The 16,947-nt window shown below is 46.3% G+C and overlaps 1 protein-coding gene across 1 annotated transcript in view; it reads right to left on the bottom strand.

Annotated features, from left to right (window-relative positions):
* LOC138526746 (cytoplasmic phosphatidylinositol transfer protein 1-like) overlaps nucleotides 1–16,947 on the bottom strand; it is a 511,789-nt gene that overhangs the window by 107,503 nt on the left and 387,339 nt on the right. The window lies entirely within an intron of this gene.

Below are 16,947 nucleotides of genomic sequence, written 5' to 3'. Positions count from 1 at the left end.
GGAAGGAACTCAAATTCCAGAATGACGACCTTAGTAGACATGAAAGTAGCCAGAGAGCACTTCTTACATAAGTTATTTGTGAGAGGTGAGTGGACTCACCAGGACCAGACTGTCTGGTTGCAGGCCATCACGCAACAGGTCACTGAAACAGGGTCAGATATATGGGGAGATCAGGGTCCCCTACATGTGGCCCTGAGTGAACTATACATGGCTCCTAAAGCTAAGGATGAACAAGACAAGATGGTTAGGATAGCAGCATACCTGTACCTATATATGGGAGACATGCAGGATAAATGTACTGAAAGCCAAGATCTGGCGAATAAGCGACAGATGGCGTTAGAGAAGGTCCAATCTGACCTGGTCTCTTCTGAGCAGAGGCTGCAGGGGAGCCAGGAGTCAGAAAATGAGAGTAGACAGCACATCATTAAAATAAAGAGGGATATGGACATCCTGCAACAGGAAAAGGCTGACCAGGATACCAGATTTCTGGCCTTGCAGAAGGAGTACCAAGAAGGTTTGGACTCCCTACTGCAGAGCCAGAAAAAGCTGGAGCAACAGTTAGACTTCAATAGGGCATGTGCTGAGCAGGTAGTCACCCTGCAAAGCCACCTAGATAGGGAGAAGGCAGAGAGCAATAAACTGATTTTGAAAGACCTGGATACCCAGGCAGAATTTGACCAGGAGCGCCAGAAAGCTGGTGCCTTCCAAAGGCAAAGGGACGACCTGGCGGCACAGATGCAGGCTCTTAGTCAGGAAAGGGATACCTTAGGCCAGGAAGTCTGCCACTTAAAAAGGAAATTGGAAGAAAATCACCTGGCCCACCAGGGACTGGGTGACCTCCAAAAAGAACACCAGGACTTGCTAGAGCACACCAGGAGGGTGGGGGATGCTCTGGCAAGACAGGAGCAGGCCAATAGGGACAGAGCTCAGGAGGTAACCCTCCTGCAGCAAAGACTGGCCCAGTGCTCCAGGACCAATCAGGAAACGCAGAGAGAGAATGAGGCTCTCTGCCAGCACAATGATAGGCTCCAACAACAGGTAGCGATGCAGGAGAGACTGATAGAGTCTAGTAAGGCCTTAACTGAGGAACTGAAGGCGCAGGCTCTTGCATTGCAACAGGGAGCAGGGGCGGATAGAGATGAGGTTCGCTGGGAAAGAGAAACTCCTGAGCATAACCCCAGGAGCCCTAGTACCAGAGGCCTTTATCTCTCTCAGTCCCTGGACTCTGTCACCCCCATGTCCCCTGGCGCACATGAGCACAGAGCCACAGGGATGGCAGATTACTATCCAGCCAGAAGCATGGGGCTCATAGGCCAGTACCACCCAGGAATGGAGGGGCGGGCATCCGGGTATGGGCACCCAAGCACAGTGCAATTTGATGGGGAACCCCAGGAGAGTAGGCCCATTAAGGGCATCCTGAAAACCTCTGCCCAGTTAGGTCAGTGGGGGGGGGTACCCATCAAATCCTGGCAGCAAGGAGGGATCTGAAGACTCCTCTGAGCGGTACAGGGCACAGGAGACCAGGTCCCCACATTCTGCCAGCCATTCCCAGGCTCGCAGATTCCGGGAAAACCTGGAAGAACAGACGGGAACCTCTGGGAGCAGTGCCTCTGAGTCAGAAGATGAATGGACAAGGGTTACCCGAACCAAAAAGGCCAATAAGGCAAAAAGGGCCTTGATTAAGGACCCATTGAAACAGATTAAGGCCATCAGGAGTGTCATCACGCCTTATCATAAGAACGCCAAGCACTCTGTTTAGGGAACACTTGGAGCTCTATGAGCAAATGATGGAGACTTTCCATTTGAAGGACAGCAGTAGCTGCATCCAGTACGTCAAATGGACATTCTCCCCAGAGTACTCCAGTTTCTTTGCAGGGCTGGAGGACCAAAATCATTCCAGGTGGTCCACCTATAGGGCGGCCATATTAAAACATTTTTCTGTTCACAGAAATCCCCAAGAGGCTCGCAAGGCAGCCTACAATTTGCAGTGTGGGGAGGATCAGGCCCCACAAGACTTTGTGCAAGAACTGAAACGTGCCTTTGCGCAGACCACCAGAAGGGTGCGCACAGACAGCAGAGAATTTGTTAATACTTTTTTCCATGCCTTGCCCAAATATATAATGACCCAGCTCGTGAGGGATTTTCACGAGAAAAGATCTTTAGACTGGGTCATTGAACAGGCGACCCGGATCTATGAGGTGCAGAAACCGGGGGAAAACAAAAACCAGCCCAAAAACCCCAAAACTAACAGCACCCCTGCTGCTGCCAAGGTGGCAGAGGTAAAGGTCACCCCCGTTTTAGAGTTGGAGATGGGGGGGCCTAAAAACCTACCTGCACCTAATAATGCTAGGCCCAGAAGGTCCTCGGGCCAGTCACAGACAGGGAGCCAGGGAGGCAGCCCCACAAATGGGGTCCCTCGCTCTCCTGATTATGTAAGCCCCCGTTACAAGGGAAACAGACCCATCCTGGGTTATGTGTGGACTCCTCCAGCCCAAGGGGGGGGATCCAGCCAAGCACTTAACCCAGGGAACTTCCCTCCTAACTTCCCACAGGAGGGCAGAAATTCTCCAAATCCTGGGCAGAACTTTTTCCCCAGGTATCCACCCAATTTCCAGCCCCAAAATCCTCCACCCTTCTTTCCCCAATTCCCTGAGCCCAGACAACCGAATCCGGGAGAGGGGAGGCCAAGGGTGGAGGGGTATCCAAATCTTCCCAACCAGGGGTACTACCAAAGAAGGGATAGCTACCCTTCCCGGGATCAGCCCAGGGGAGAAAACAGGGCCCCGTATCAGCCTGAGCGGGTTTCCCAGTTAGAGCGCCAGGTCCAAAACATGGCGCGGGATCTGGGTCACATACTGAGGGCTCAGCAGAACCCTCAGATCGGCATGCCGGCGCAGAGAGCACCCAATTCTGGACCTGGTGCTCCAGAACAATGACGGGGGCAGCACCCCGATAACTCACCGGTTCCCAGGGAGGAGGCACAAGGGGAAGGGGGGTGCAAAGCCTTGGAGGAAGCTTCCTTCCTCACTTGTAAACAGCCCCTGGAAACCCAGGAACCGGAAACAAAATCTCCTGCCCCTGAAAGTCTGCCTCCTAAGGAGCAGAGGGGTGGTAGGAGAAACAAAAGACCCAAACAGACTCAGTTTGAGGAGGAGGTACAGATCTTCCAATTTGAGGGAGAGGGATCCTCAGAGGATCCTGGGAAAAGGATCTTCTCCTTCAGAGAGGGGGGAACTCCTCCCAAAGAAAAATGGGTCCCTAGGGATGCAAATCCAGACTGGGGAGAGGTGGAGACTGAGCGACCGCCGCCCACCATCTCATCCCAGAACCAACAGCAAGAAAATCCCATGGTTCAAACCCATCCTGGTGACTGCCTCCAAAAAGGGGGGGGCGGCCCGGAACCGGAGCCAGGGGAACCCACAATGGCTCTGATCTCCAGTTGCCAATTTTTTCTTTCAGATTCCCAAGGCTCTCCACAGAATTCTGCCCAAATCTCTTCGCTAGCGATGTCCAAAACCAGAAAATTAGCCCACCAGTTGTCCAAAAATGTACATTATCTGTGCCCCCTTGAGGAGAAGGAGGGAAGATACTATGCCCCGGTACAAGTCCAGGGGCAGGGTACAATTTTGGCACTGGTGGACACTGGATCTCAAGCTACCCTTCTGTCCAGAAGGGCCTTTGACGAACTGAATGCAGGAAGGGGAGAGAATTACCAAATTCCTCTCACCTCACTTCCTGGACAACTGCAGAACTTTGACGGGAAGGAAATTCCCGTCGAGGGGACGGCAGATTTGGACATTAAAATTGGGCGACACAAGTTGAAACACCCAGTCATAGTTGTGACTCCAGAGGGCACCCCTTGTTTACTGGGGAATGACCTCCTGAGGAGGTTGTCACCCTTAATAGATTGTGTAAACAAGGTCCTCTGGACCCAGACTAGCCGACCAATAAAATTAAAACAGAGTGTCAACCATGTTAGTTTAAATGGCACCTGCCACATGGCTGAACAAAAATCTGACCAAGTAGAATTTCACTTCCAGAATAACCAAATTCCAGACGTGACAGTAATAGCAGTAGGACAACAGACTGGTGATGGAGGGTCCTCTCTATTTCTGAAAATCAACCTTCCTTCCAGTCTAAAGTGGTACTCCACGCTGGAAGGAAACACTCTGAGATTCTATACTAATCCACAATCAGAAACTCCCACTCCTATAGTCCAGAAAGATGTGAAATCATCTCAGTGCCCGACTGATATTCAGCAAATTGGAGAGCAGTTGTTCATCCCTGTCCAGTTAAATGATGGGAAGGACTCTGTTCTCGCTCGAGTGTGTGTGAACAACGGTAAGAGCTTCATCAGCGAAGCCATGTTCCACCAACTCCCAAAAGATCCAGCCATTCCCACATTCAAACTGATAGACAAATGGGAAATGGACCTGGAAGCGCCTAATTCCAAACATCTCCTGCCAAGCAGGTGTATGCTCAAAATCTCCATTGGCAACAAGAGCATAGTCCACAATTGTTGGGTCGTGCGAGACGTCCCTGCCGCCTTTTACTTAGGCAGTGACATTCTCAATCGCTTTGCCATTAGTTTGGACCTAATAAACTTCAAAGCTTGGTCCCGATTAGCGGATAATCCCAGGGGCTTTGATGATCCAGAAAAAGCATTTAGGTCAGCTCAATTGCTACCTTATGCAGTTGAAATTCAGATCAAAGAGGAAGTCACCATCCCAGAAAGGACCCGACAATTCTCCCTGGAAGTGAAAGCTAAAAGAGGACAATATTTGCAAAACCCTGATGCTTACATCTAAATGCTTCTCTCCAACAGCAAGGGTTAGGGGTAAACCCAACACCATTAGTCAACATAGAACATGACACCATTCTAATAGAGGTGGATAACAGCGACTTAAAGAGTATTACTCTAGCCGCAGGCACCATTTTTGGAATGGCGGTTGATGACCGACATTTTTCCATAGACTTAGGTAATGAACTGTTAGGGCCAATCCCCAAGGACTACTTTGACAGTGACAGTGATGACAATACGACACCAGACAGGATTTTTACCCGGCATGGGGGGAACTTCCTGGTGTACACTTCCTGCCCCTATGGTAAGGAAGATGTGACTTGTGACTTCAGGAGGGATGAGGTGATTTTCCAGGTCCATGAGGGCTGCCTTTCCCACCTGAAGCCTCCAGTCCAAATCAGCACTCTGACCAGGGACTTCTCCACCCAGCTGGAGGAGGCCGCTGAGATAGCCAAACCAGAAGTCTTTCCAGGCTTCAGGCAGATGGTGGAAGAGAGAGTCAACCTAGCTGATGCCTGTGTGACTCTGGAACAAAAGCAAAAGTTGAAACAAGTTTTCTTGGATTTCCAAGATCTCTTTGCGGTAGACTCATATGACTGTGGTCGCACCGACATCCACACAACAACAATCCCCACGGACCCTGGCATGACTCCAGTGTTTGTGAAGCAATATCGCTTGCCTCTCGCATCAATGGAGTCCCTTACTGAAATAATTAAGAACCTTGAGTCCCGGGGAATAATCCGTCCAGTCCACAGCACCTTCAATAATCCGGTGCTGGGAATATTAAAGCCAAACGGCCAGTGGAGACTCTGCGCTGACCTTAGGGAGCTCAACAAACGGGTCCATATTTCCCGATGGCCTCTGCCCAACATTGACCAAGGGCTGGCCCAGATCCAGGGGTCACAGGTATTCACTGCAATAGACCTGACCAATGGATACTGGACCGTGCCGGTCAGTAGGGAGGACCAATACAAGCTGGCTTTTACCTTTGGGGGCCAGCAATACACATGGACCCGGACTCCCTTCGGATACCTCAACTCCGGCAATGAATTCAACATTTTCCTACATAAGGCCATGCCCGACCTGGGTGCGAGGGGTAACCTGGCTTATGTAGATGATGCCCTCATCAAAAGTTCATCTGTGGAGGAACACATAGCGGAGATCCGTTATGTTCTGACCCAGTTGAGGGCCGCCGGAGCAAAACTTTCCTTTCAGAAAGCACAGTGGTGTAGAACCTGTGTTAATTTCTTGGGGCATGAGATTACTCCTCAGGGTCTCTGTCCCCAGGAAAAGAAAGTGGAAGCACTTCAGAAACTGAAAGACCCCACAACTCTGCGGGAACTAAGGAGCCTCCTTGGACTGACTAATTACAGCAGAAAGTTCATTGAGGGCTACGCAGAGATCACCAGACCCCTGATTCATCTCCTGAAGGGGGGGGTCAAGTGGGAATGGGGTCCAGAACAAGCCGAGGCAGTAAAACAACTCAAAAGATGCCTCTCACAAGCGCCTTGCCTAGCTTACCCTGTCAGAAACAAGGAGTTCTTCCTGGAGACGGGGTTCTCTAATACGTGCTTGACGGCAGTATTATACCAAAAGCATGACAAGGTCAATAAAGTAATCTCCTATGCGAGCAAAACTTTATCCTCTGTGGAGGAAAAATTCAACGACTGTGAGAAGGCACTCCTGGCAACGGTGTGGGCATTGAAGAATTACCGCCCGTTTATCCATGGGGAACACATCATAGTGGAGACACCACACCAGCCTCTGCAATATCTCCAAAGTGACAGAATCCGGGCCGGAAATGTGTGTAATTCCCGAATTACTTCCTGGATTCTGTCAATGCAAGGCTTTCCTGTGGAGGTCAGATATGGCCAAAACAAGAAGAGTCCCCTCGCGCAAGGTCTGGCTGACTTGCATGATTGTGCCAGAGAAAACTGTCTCGAGGACGAAAGTCTAAAAATCAAGGACAACACGGAGGCATACCTTAATTCCCCACACAAAGTCTTTGAAGAAGACAAGTGTGAGGGAATGCCCACTGTGTATGTGGATGGATGCTCTTACCATGTTGACAACGACGGGGAGAAAGAACTGGTGGCCGGCGTAGGGAATGCATGGGTGAAGGAGTTCCCAGAACCCTCAGCTGGATACAAAATTGGTCCCCGAAGTAGTCAGGTGGCAGAATTGATGGCTGTGCATCAGGCCATCCTCACTGCTGTCCAGCATCAACTCCACGAACTGGTCATAATCACAGATTCGGATTATGTACGGAACGGGTTCGTGAAGCACCTGGTTAATTGGAAAACCAGAGGCATGTTATGTGCTAACAACAAACCCTTGAAACATGGGAAGTTGATCCAAAACATTGATGATCTGGTCACCTCGAATGAGATGTCCATCTATTGGAAAAAGATCAAGGGTCATTCCAAAGTAGAGGGACCAGACAAACTGGAAATGACTTAGCTGATCAGCTGGCCAAAACCGGGGCCATCCAAGGGGATCTAATTGAGATTGAGTCCCTGTTGGGGGAAATCCAGGTCACTGCTATCACTAGGTCCCAGACAAATGCTCACAACGACCTTTCAATTGCACAATGGAGTAAGGAGACCCCTGATGCTGATTTGATTACCGCTCAGAAGGGGGATCCAATAATTGGTAAATTTTACCAGTACCTTGAGGACCCTGAGAACTTTCCCCTGACGGATACCGATTATATTGGGAAAGAGGACCTAAGAGTGTTGATGAAATGTCCAAAAATGTTCCGAATCCAAGACGGTTTGCTGGTAAGGAAATCCAAAGCTGGCCACGATCAGTGGGTGGTTCCTACCTCATTCCGAAGCTTGATGTTAAGTCACGCCCATGATGCGGCCACCGCCGGTCATAGGGGGTTTCACACAACATTGGAAATCTTAAGAGAGGTTGCATACTGGCCACACATGGGGCAGGACCTCGACCAATACTTGAAGGGGTGTCTTGTGTGTGCACAATTTCAGCCAACATCCCTCACACACCGTGCGCCTCTCCAAAAGAGGGGGATGACACTGCCATGGTCAGATTTACAAATCGACTTTGTAGGCCCCGTGATTCGCTCTGCTAGGGGGAATAAGTACATGTTGACTGTGACATGCTTGTTTACCAAGTGGGTGGAATGTCTCCCAGCCCCAAACTGCAAGGCAGAAACGGCAGCTGCCTTGATGATTAACCACCTCTTTTCCCGTTTTGGTCTACCTCAAAGGATTGAGTCAGACAGAGGTAGCCACTTCACCAGTGAAGTAATGACAAAGATGTGGGAGATACTGGGGGTCAAAAGGAAGTTGCATATTGCTTACAGGCCAGCTTCTTCTGGGACAGTAGAGAGATATAACCGAACCATTGTGAGCATATTAAAGAAGTTTGTGGCAGATTCTGGGCCAAGTTGGGATATCCGATTACCTCTGGTCCTAATGGCCATCAGATCTACCCCTTCATCTGCAACCAAAATGTCACCATTTGAGTTGATGACTGGGCGCAAGATGGTGCTTCCTCAGCATTTGCTCTACAGGACCCAAGAGCAGACACTAATAAATGCCTCCACAACTCATCAGTATGTGGAAAATTTAAGGAAACACCTTCAACATGCTTTTGCTTATGCTCAGCGGAATCTAGAAAGATCAGCTGATAGCATGAAGACCCACTATGACCTGAAGACTTCCAGGAAGGAATATCAGGTGGGGGACCGGGTCTATCTATACAATTTCCAAAGAAACCAGGCAAAACAGCGGAAATTCTTGCCTACATGGAAGGGACCCTTTGAGATTATAGACAAAATCTCCCCTGTGGCCTACAAAATCCACATCCCCAAAGGTCCTTTGGCAGCGGGGGAAGACAAGTGGGTCCACATAAACCAGTTGAAATGTTGCCATCCCAGGCACACTCTGCAACAACTGGAGGAATCCTCTGGAATCCTAGCGGGTACTGTCTCAGACTAATTCAGTTCCAACCATAAAACATACAACATCTAGTCTCTAAAATATTGTGATTTGCATGAAACTGTCTCTTAGTTATACTGTTTTTTTTTTCAAAATAAGAATGTAATGTTTCGTTATGATGAAATTTATATGCCACCCCACTATATCAATGGTGGGGAAGAAATGTCCATGAATAGGTATTGCCGCTCTTCCTTTGTCGTCCTAGGAGAAAGAAAACCTGGAGACGGGCCAAGGAGGATGATCCGGAGACCGGGAGCAGAGACGCAACGGGCCCGGGGTACCGCCCAATCTTCCCATCAGGACCGGCGAGGAGAACCGATCGATCCGACCGGATGGAGGAAAAGATGCTGAACTGTGCCATCTATTGGAAGAAGATGAGGAAACATCCCAGGTCTTGCGAGTCCCATTAGTGAAATAGAATGGCCATCGCAAGAGGGGGGCTTGTGGGATGTATTTACCCATGCATCCGAGCCCTACCTCAAAACTGTGCAGTATTGACATGGAAAACATCATGATGGCCAGAGCTTCCCAGAAAATGCACAGGGAAATGCATGAAGAATAGGCTGCCACTCATTTTTGCCGATGTTATGGGCACAGAAGGACACTGCCTAAAACCACCATTGGACTACCCACACAGTAGTCTGAAACCATTGGGAATGGCAATGCTGATTGCCAAAAGCAAACCCATAACTGTTGGGAATTCATTTTCTTAAATCCCAAAAAGGGGTGCAGTATCAGTACTCACCACTATCAAAAAGCCGGCGTTTTAAAACAACACCAGATTTTACTTTTTTGTGTAAAACTGAATAAATGAACCCAAGGCAAGCCAAAGAAAGACTTACTGAGAGGTGGATCCAAAGTAAAGTTATATTCTGAAGTGACTTGAAGGTTTATAACAAGACTGGCTGAGCTGTGGATTTCAGCAGTTTAAGTAAATTTGGACTGAAAGACACTAAAAATCTAAGTGTTTAAATTGACTGAGTGACCTACTTTTGAGTGTCACATAGGTTTCAATTGTTTAAATGTCATAGTTTCAAACTTAGAATCAGCATTCTAGCTGCATATGTAAACATTGTCTTGACTTAAACTGGGTAACAAAAAGTGACATTTTATCTGAAACCTGGCTTAAGGAACTGAATTCTGCCCACCAGCTACCCCCGACAGGAGATGAAACTTGAGTCACAGCTATGTTCCCAGGCCTATCTGCCTTTTGCTGGCCACACTAAGGATATGCCATCTCTCTGATAATTGAATTAAGGGGAGCCCCCACAGAATACAGGAGCTCTGAACAAAGCCCTGTCCTGACTCAGGCAAATGTTTTATTGGCGGGAGTCGTAAATGGAGCTTCCTCCTGGAAGGACAGGGGAGGAGCACTGCCTGTGAGAGCAAGCTGGCTTGGCAGAACTGGAAAAACCAGAAATTCAACCTTGTGCTGGAGGGAAACCACACCCCTTTGGGGCCAGAACATAACTCTAAAAAGATGGATCATTCATAGAGCGGATTTGTGAAAATTATTTAAATGATACCATAATTCTTGTGATTTTTCTGCCCACATTTTAAGACGTGTTAGGACCCGGTGGTATGTTCAGGGGGGTTTTAGCGGAAAAGAGGATATTACTCAAAATGTGTGCATGTTAAAAATCTGACACTTCATCAATTAATGTCCATACCCCTTGCGCACATGTGTATAAATTTGGGTTAATGTCCGATATTGCAAAATCAGTTAAAAAGTGAAATATGTGCCATTTCTGAATGCAAGCCCCCAGGAAGAGCAGAGTTTGAACAGGGGATACCTCCTGTCATATGTGAGGGGTGCGTGTAATTTTAAACGAATGTGTACCTGTGCAAATATGTTTTTTTTATTAAATATAGATTGTGTGCAATTTGACAGGGGAGGATCCTCTGACCCATAAAACCTACAGCATCACTCTGACTCACAGTTCCTTCCCCAATCAGGGGAGAAATGAAAGCTTGGCCAATGGCAAGTGTAGAGGGGTAGGGGCTAGTGATGCTGCTCACACACCCACTTTTAAAACACATAAAAGCAGACAGGCAGGACAGATAGGGACCTTCAAATCCATTTGCAGTGGGACGCTCTGCCGGGAAAATCTATACTTTACCTCCATCAATCTCTAGAGAAAGCTGTGCAGAAAGACCCAGACCAGACCACTGTTAGCAGAACCAGAGAGAGCTGACCCAGATCACTGTGAAGTGCAGAGACCAGAGTCCAGTCTAAAACCTGACCAGATCCGTGGCGAGGCCCATTTAATTCAAGAATATAGTGTGAGTACCTAGTAGAACTGTGCAGAACCAATCTCTTAGTTAAAATAATATAATTCAAGCTATTTTAATCTAAGTAGAACTGTCTCCTAACTGTCACCTGTCATTTGTAAAGCTGTCACCTGTCATTTTCTAGTTGCAAGCTGCACTTGTCTTTTTGAACTTTAAAATTTCAAATCTGAAAAACGACCTTTATTTAATCGCTCATATCTCCGTAACCGTTTGTGCTAGAGACTTGCAGTAACTTTCCTAAGAAAGCTTAGAATCGTGGCTTTCCTACGAACCTAGAACCGCATTCCTACCCCCGATACTTTTGCCGCAATCGCGAAAAACGCACTCGCGAATTTTGCCGCGATTTGCAAATTTCTCAACGTGTGAAAACAGCAGTTTTCTTGCTTTCAGTTGCCAAAAATTCGTTTAACCTGCTAGTTACTCCTAGATCCCTGCTAAAGTGAGCCTGGACTAATATTAACTTGATACCACTCACCCTGAACCTCCTAGAGGGAATTAAAAGCATTTTAGCATATTTTTCACTTCATTGCCAGCACATATAAAAGCATTTTGGGCCTGTGTTTCCAACTTCTGTAGTGTAAGCTTGCTGGGGTGAACTGAATTACAGTTGATTGCATTTCTGAGAACTGTGTGCTTTCCTTCCATTTCCTTGCATTGCATAAAGGGGGGAGGGGATTGCCAGAGAAAAGTGATTACATTGTTTTGTTGAAATCATATTGAGTATTTTCTGTATTGCATTTTCATTCAACATTACATCCATCTGAACTTATATAAAGCATTCTCTACCACCTTCTTCTTCTGTTCCTATTCACAAGTGTGCTAGTGCCAGATTCTCCGTTGTTAATCTTTATCATATCAGATTAAGTGTGATATCCAATTATTAATTTATTATAAAGCGTGATATAATATATATTGTTTAAGTTATCAAATAAACCTTTAAACTTGCAAAACAGAACTACTTCTTGGCTCAGTGGGATTCCAAGGGAGGGGTGTTATATAGGGGTAGTCATCCAGAACGCATGAACTGGACATAAAGATATATCAATAAGGGTTTCCATTCAGTATCCCAGACTAGGCATTGACTTAGCTGTAGTGTTGAATTGAATCCTCTTACAATGCAGCAAGCCTTCATTCCGAGAAGGCACATGAACTTTCGAACAGCTCTCTGACAACCGGCTACACAACAAGGAATTTGAGTCAGGATATTTTATACCCTCTCATTGAAGGGAAAGACTAGATCATCTTTGGTTCGAATCACTGCGCCTAAGAACTGTTTGATCTGACTGGGTACAAGATTTGACCATTTCTCATTGATCGAAAACCCCAACTGAAACAGAAGGTTGATTGTGTCTTGGGTGCTTTGTTGACACTTTTGTGGTGGCTCTCCTCTTAGGAGCCAGTCATCTAGATAAAGATTCACTGGAATGGATTGCCTGCATAATTAGGCTGCCACAACTGCTAGAATGTTTGTGAAAACTTGAGGGGCTGATGTTATACCGAAGGAAAGCACTGTGAATTGGTAGTGTGTGGACCCTACCTTAAAGCTTAGGTACTTTTCGTGAGCCAGCAACCATTACATATTAAAGTAGGCATCTTTCATGTCCAATATTGGCATGTAATCCCTTTTTTCAAAAGAGGGATGACTTCTTGTAAGTTTGTCATCCAGAACTTTTGAGGCTTGACATAAATGTTGGCAGGCCTTAGTTCTAGTACTGGGAATTTGGATAAATCTTTGTTGGCACAAGGAAGTACACAGAATAGATATCCTTGTTTATATCTTCTATAGAGATGAGTTATATTGCTCTCTTCTCGAGTAGTTACTGGAACTCTGCATCGAGTATGACCTGATGTTCCTTGGACATGGATCTTGATCTGGGAAGATGATCATGCGGTATCTCCAGAAACTCGGTGCAGTAACACTCTGCTACAGAGGACAGCACCCACCTTTCTGTAGTGATTCCCTCCCAAGCATGGGTGCATTGTGAAATGCACCCCGCTTCTGGTGAGACATGGCAGGGAACCTGGATGTGTTTGCCATTGTTTGGAAGGAGTTGCCGAGCTTTGAGCAGCTTGGCCTCTGCCTCGATCACATCCCTTTCGGAAGGATCTTTGTCCAGAGGACTGAAATTACGAGGGTTGCGATTGGCTTGCATACCAAGAAGTGTATGATGCACCTTGTGTGTATGGTGACTATGATGCCCTTGAGAAACCTTGTGTATGAAATGTGCACCTGGTATTAAATATTTCCCAATGCATAAAGGGTTTAGTAGATATTTGGCTAAGTGTTTATAATGTTCCATATTCTTTCTTGACCGTCTCAAGTGCATCATCTACTGTTTTACCAAAAAGAACCTCATTCTCAACAGGTATACTAATTAAAGTTGCCTGAGTCTCAGACTTGAAACCGGAGTTTCGGATGCCATGAGTGCCGTTTAGAGAGAGTACCCTCAGCAACAATTCTGCCAGCGGTGTCTGCTGCACCTAATACATTTTTTTTTAATGCAATTTGCCTCCTGCTTACCCTCAGGCACTGTTTTTAAAATATGTGTCTTTAGAGGCTCTGGTACTTGGTCTAGTTGTTCTTCCACTAGGTCCCATTGGGCCCTATTGTAACTTGCCATTAACATGGTATTATTGCCAATTGTAGCTTGAAAGACTGAGGAAGTAGCTTCTTTTTGGCCCAGACTATATATCTTCTTGTGCTTCTTATCTAGAGGAGCTTCTGTAGTAACTAAAAGAGTGCCTGCTCTTTTGCGGTTGTGTTTCCTACCAAGGAGTATGGTTTTAAATGGCCCCTGATGTATACAGTGTCAGAGGGAGCTGGATAAAACTGCTTCTCTACATTTGGGTTAACTCGCCTTGTGAGAGATAGCGTGGAAAGGGATGGCAGAATATGCTTTTTAACTGATTGTAAAAGAGGAATATATTGGCTGGCTGACTTCTTCTCATTAAGGATATTATCAACAAAATCGGTGTCCTCCTACGATTCATGTGTTTCAATTTTCAAATGATCAGCTGCCATCTTTAAATGATTATTAAAAAGGAGTTGATCATCAATAGGAGAATTAGCTATGGGTTCCTTGGATGTCTGGTGTTTGGATGGTGTAATCATCATCATCCTAAACTCTACCCTGATCATCATCAATAAAGATGTCCTGATCCTCATCAATATTAATTATTACTTGAGGTGTTACCTGATCTATTCTAGGTGCTTTTGATGGTGGTTCGCCCTCTGCCTGTTTAAATGGTGGTTCACCTACTCCCTGCGAGATATACTTCTGTTTTATTGGGTATTTTCCCAAATAATTAACAAAAGAGTTGACTTTGTCCATTGCAAACTCAAAACGCTCTTTTGTCAATGTCCCTGTTGATGGTGTTTCGCGTAATGCAAAAACAATCTGTTCCGGGTTATTGTGGGACTTTTTATGTGAAGCATCGCCTAAAGGGGAAGAAGCCTTGTTACAATTTGATTTTCCTCTAACAGTGTCTGTTTCGACGACTGTTTTGGTGTGTGTGCTTGGTAAACAGACACTGACTGCTTTGATGACTGTTTATGAGAATGCGCCTGGAAAACAGACACTGTCTGCTTTGACAGTTGTTTAATCTGGGGTGCGCGCGAAACAGATACATGTTAAGACTTTTCCTTTGGTGCATCTGTCTGCAAAGACAAAGGCATCGAGGATTTTGGAGAGGAACTTCATGTACCCAGCTGCTTTGCAGGTACAGAGACATGCGTCGAAAGCTTTGATGCAGACGCAGAGGACTGTTTGCACGCCGTCTCAGTTGGAACTGTAGGAATGTATTCCGTGGGCCTACCTTTTGGCGATTTAGCCAAAGCTTGGCTGGGGGCATGAGTGTGTTTAACCTTGGAGATTAGGTAAGTGTCCGCTCCTGTCGCCAAGGGTTGTCTCCTTGGCAGTGCTCGACGCATGCCATCTGTAGCTGGGGACGAGCGTGTGGGAGTCTATCCACTCCTGAATTGTGTCTGTGGCATCACTAAAGGCGCTGATGCTGCCTTGTTCATCCACTGACTCCTCCACGCCAGCGGGGCAGTCAGAGGAGACTTCAGCCTGCATGGCGTAGGCCATCCAACGCTTTGTCCACTGATCGCTGAGTGTTTTTGGGAGGGAAAGTTTACAAGCTGCACACTGTGTTTCCAAATGGTCTTGTGGAAGACAATGATTGCACACAGAATGTTTGTCTTTTCATGGAAATTCACGGTTGCACTTAGGGCAGAATTTAAAGGGAGGATTTTCCATGACTATTAACAAAGGCAGTTTGTTAAGGGGTGTGAAAGGGATGAAAAAGAAGAGACATTCTCTAAATGTATAAGAATATGTCCACCCCACAGTCTCCCTACTGTGAAGGCTGAAGCCTGGTGTATGCAGTGAGGGCACACCAGGAATTGGATCTGCAAGCCATCGACGGATGTGTAGTCAATCACCGAAGACTGCCGAGTGTCGACGAGGTGCATCGAGTTGCGGTAGCAATTAAATACAATAATGATTGTAAAGATTAATATCATGCTAGCTATTAGCTAACCACGTAATGTGACCAACTTGGGTGGCACGAAAAAACAAACTGAGGACCATGACATGTGAAGGACCATGGTACAGTGTATGTCACACTAGGGATAGTATTACAGACATGCCCTGTCAATGTCCTTTTTTGAAATTTAAAAACAAGTCATGCAGTACTCTGCACCAACCACTAGATGTCAGCCTATGCAATATATATATATAGTAAAAAGTAGAAGGAGAGTAGAGTTTGGGAAAAGTGTTAGAGTAATGTTAAGTAGTTGTAAGGTAATAAATGGGAAAATGGTGGTAGAAGGGAGGAACTATGGTGTGAGGTAGCAGGATGACGTGGTGGCCTGCCTGAGGCCGCCTAGGGAGATGGACCAACTACAGAAGCCATTCTCTGGCCTCACACTACATGTGGGTGGTACCTGAAGTTAGGAAAGGGTTCTTTGGCATCCGACCCACCCTAAGGATCCCAGAGTCCCCTTTAAGAAAGGTGGAACTTACGTAGCGTATCCCTTTTTAGTTTACGCCTGGGGTATGTTAGGATGGGGATAAGGACTAGTTAATAAGTGTTTTATAAATTAAGAGGGGTCCCCATTGGAATCACTGTAAAATTCACCTTGGTGTCTGTGCCCAGTTAGCAATCTAAGAACTCTGGGTGCAGCCCATCTCCTGTTAACTGGAGTTTTTTTGTGCAAGTGTAGTGTCCCTCCCTACCCAGCTGCCCTGGGGTTTAGGGGCGGTGGTTCCCATGGGGATTGCCCCCGACCTACGCCAGGAATGGGTGCTCCGTGGCTTAAGTTAGGCCTTGAAAACAGGGGCTAAGCTAGCACATTTTCAAGAGGGACCCATGGGATGATCAAGGCAGTCTAATGCATTTTCAAGACAAAACAGCAAACACGAGCCCTAAAGTTGTCCCTTATTTGAGGCAATCCCCATTTGGCTAAATATAATTAATGTTTTCTGTATTTAATGAGGAAAATGTACAGTATCCGACTTGGTTGTTCGTGTACTGAACTTCTTGACATTGTATCACCCTGCAAAGCTTTCGTATGAATGTGATCAGAAACCCTCTATGCTTTAATATGCCAATACAAATGATTTAATAACCATTAATATATACCAATACCATAAACATAATTTAACTGAAAAAAAGAAATACTCTGAGTGAGCGGTCAGTTTTGTATAATCCATGAGTGATGTGTACAGCGAATTAAAACTGATACGAGCATTTTTCAGAAATTGGTGCTAGAGTGATGTCATATTTCACTATGATATCATAATGCTTTTGCTGTTCACAGAACTCTATCAAATCCCAGTGCTGCTAACCTGGTGTACGTGTATGTGTGTGGGTGTGTGTTACAAT

This window comes from Ambystoma mexicanum, chromosome 1q (genome assembly GCF_040938575.1).
Source record: "Ambystoma mexicanum isolate Mex_15411 chromosome 1q, UKY_AmexF1_1, whole genome shotgun sequence".
NCBI classification, from domain to species: domain Eukaryota; kingdom Metazoa; phylum Chordata; class Amphibia; order Caudata; family Ambystomatidae; genus Ambystoma; species Ambystoma mexicanum.
This window is presented reverse-complemented; position numbering and strand designations above follow the sequence as displayed.